The 3,258-nt window shown below is 45.8% G+C and overlaps 1 long non-coding RNA gene across 1 annotated transcript; it reads right to left on the bottom strand.

Moving 5' to 3' along the window:
- Positions 1 to 2,186: 2,186 nt before the first annotated feature.
- Positions 2,187 to 2,624, bottom strand: LOC125527575. The gene is made up of 2 exons (XR_007292192.1): positions 2,402 to 2,624; positions 2,187 to 2,299 (listed from the first exon to the last, which is right to left on the bottom strand). It is a non-coding gene; the product is annotated as an uncharacterized LOC125527575 (long non-coding RNA).
- Positions 2,625 to 3,258: the final 634 nt, after the last annotated feature.

Genomic DNA, 3,258 nt, shown 5'->3' with positions numbered 1-3,258 from the left:
AGTATCAAACGAAGTCCAAATGATACGAAACTTGACAGGCGGTCTACCGGTAGTAAACGAAGGCCGCTTGGCAAGTCTCGGTCCAATCCGGAAATGTTTAATCCCCACACACGAAAGAAAGCTAGAAATGACCACCGGAGGAGAACGAAGCGCCGGAATGCAAAATGGACAACGGGGAAAATGCTGGAACGCATGAGACGAACATGTATGCAAATGCAATGCACATGATGACATGATATGAGATGCATGACAATGATAACAACACACGGAGACAAAGACCCGAACCCGAGGAAATAAATATAACTTAACGCCGGAAACGGCAAGAGTTGGAGTACAAATTGGGAAAGTTACATCCGGGGTGTTACACGAACAATAGCAAATCGAGATTGGAGCACACCAAATGCCCGCTCGACATCCTTCCTGCAAGCCTCCTGCACCTTGGTAAAGTGGGACTTCTATGAAATTTCCCTGAAAACAATATATGAAATTATTCAACCGATGACAAAACATCCACCAAAAAAACCACTTAGATAACCATACTCATATGGTGAAGCTCACATAATGAATACATATAAAACACACAAAAGGAGATCTCTACATATCTATCTAGTACTATAAACCCATAGTCTAGGAGGTGGGACCACTCGAAGCTCATCGGGAACAACATGGTGATGTTATTGCTAAAGTTTGGCATTGAATTCCTCCTTCGGCAGGATGCTGGAGAAACAATATGTCTTTCCTAAAAGAAATCTAAAGGTAGTGTCTGAAGAAACCCTACAGGAGGCTCGTGCACCCAAGTGATGGGTGCGCCACAATGGTGCACGAGCCCTTGGTGGGTTCTACCGGGATGCCGGCTTTCATGATTCTTCCTGAAAGGAGTAACCGCCAACGGGATCATAAATTTTGTGCCGAGGGAGACTGGTGGAACTGCCAAGCTTCGGCAGTGTTTGGACGACTATGGGCACATGGCCGAGTCCACAACCATTGAGTGTTTCTACAAGTTCTTCAGGGCAGTGGTGGCAGTGTTTGGACCGCAATACTTGCTAGCACCCAATACTAAAGACACTGCTAGGATCCTAGCACAGAATGCAGCAAGAGGATTTCCTGGGATGCTTGGAAGCATCGACTACATGCACTGGAAATGAAAAAACTGTCCATTTGCTTGGCAGGGGATGTACAAAGGCGCCAAATAACTTTTGTTGAATTTGCGCCGAAGCACGATGAATATGGGCCGATTTGCGCCGATAATGGGCTGAAAAGCGGGAAAATTTGTGCCATAACGGGCCGATATCGGCACCTGGGGGCGACCTTGGGGCGGCGGCTGGGAACCCAATCGCCCCTAAGCCGATTTTAGCACCGGTTTGATATGATTTGTAACAGACAACCAACACAAGACGCAAAGAGGCAATGTTCAATAACTAGCACCTCCCTTTGAAAAAAACTCTGAGTGAACGTGCACATTTCTTGATCAATTCGATTGGAGCAGTATACAAAATCGATACTACACTTGACATGTTGCGTCTATTCCACAAAACAATACCGAGATAGCTAGAAAACTCCCTTTTTATCCTCAGTGAGATGAACCAAGAAAGTATACCAACGGGTACAAGTTCTTTAATCTTCTCTGTCATCAGGCTAATCATATCCCTTCTACTACTTCATCTAATACAGTGTAACTTGTCCATAATTAGACTAGTAGAGCAGAGATCCAATAGACATCCACAAACTAATCTTATACATTCAAAATGAACACGAATATATGAAATTTCCCTTAAAAACAATATATGAAATTATTCAACTCATGACAAAACATCCACCACAAAAACCACTTAGATCATCATACTCATATAATGGACCTCACATAATGAATACATATAAAACACGCAAAAGGAGATTTCTACATATCTATCTAGTACTATAAACCCATAGTCCAGGAGGCGGGACCACTCAAAGCTCATGGGGAACAACATGGTGACGATATTGCTAAAGTTTGGCAATGAATTCCTTCTTTGGCAGGATGCTGGAGAAACAATATGTCTTTCTAAAAACAAATCTGAAGGTGACGTCCGAAAAAACCCTATGGGAGGCTGGTGCACCCAAGTGATGGGTGCGCCACAACGGTGCACGGGCCCTTGGTGGGTCCCAGCCTTCATGATTCTTCGTGAGAGGAGTAACCGCCGAATGGATCATAAATTTTGTGCCGAGGGAAACTGGTGGCCAAGCTTCGGCTTGCCGGCCGGATCGGGCACAGGTGCACCATCGCGTCCTATGTGTTTAGGACTTGGGAGATGCTCAAGATCTGAAATGCAACGCCACGGATTATTATGACGAGATTAGGGGGCAAAAAGATGTGTGTAATGCATGCATGCTGAGAGTAGGTAAGTAGTCGCTGAGTGCATACCTGCAGGAACGGGTGGAGCCTGCCTGCTGAACGGCGGGAGTGTCCTCGGCTTGATCGGCTGGATGATCGCTGGGGGATCATGAATCTTGTGCGGAGGGTCACTCCTGGAACTTCTAAGAGAAAGTTAAGAAGAGGATAGCTCCACGGTCGCCTCCCCTGCGACACGAGTAGCTTCAGCTGAGAGCGCATAGAGCGCATAGATGCTAGGCAAAGAGGAGCTTGATGTGTGATGACTGCCTCCAAACTGCAGCTTCTTGTGTGGATGTTTATAATGTCGGACGAAATCACTATTCTGACCTTTTGAACGAACTTTGTCACAAAATGAACTTGACGTGAAAATATTTCACGATCTGACTCTTTCAGCAACGCCACAGCCCGCGGCGTTTCTGTCCAATATAAAAACGCCGAGGTAGCTAGCGTGTCTTACCAAAGAAGAAACGCCGAGGTAGCTAGTGTTGCGGACCAGGTAAGAAACGCCGAAGGCGCTGGCGTTGCAGCCCATCATGGAAACGCCAATGACCATGGCGTTGCTGCCCTCTTTAGTCATAATTTATTAGCCTTATTAATTAGGTTGTTCATCCATGTTTCACATGCACACAAAAAAGGGCAGCAACGCCATGGTTCTTTGGCGTTTATATGATGGCCAGAAACGTCAGCGCCTTCGGCGTTTCTTACCTGGTCCGCAACGCTAGCTACCTCGGCGTTTCTTTTTTGATCAGAAACGCTAGCTACCTCGGCGTTTCTTCTTTGAGCAGAAACGCTGCGGGCTATGGTGTTGCTAAAAGGGTCAGATCGTGAAATACTTTCACGTCAAGTTCATTTTATGACAAAGTTCGTTTAAAGGGTCAGAATAGTAA

This window comes from Triticum urartu, unplaced genomic scaffold (genome assembly GCF_003073215.2).
Source record: "Triticum urartu cultivar G1812 unplaced genomic scaffold, Tu2.1 TuUngrouped_contig_4260, whole genome shotgun sequence".
NCBI classification, from domain to species: domain Eukaryota; kingdom Viridiplantae; phylum Streptophyta; class Magnoliopsida; order Poales; family Poaceae; genus Triticum; species Triticum urartu.
Note: the sequence above shows the minus strand (reverse complement) of the source record. Positions and strands in the feature narration are given on the sequence as shown.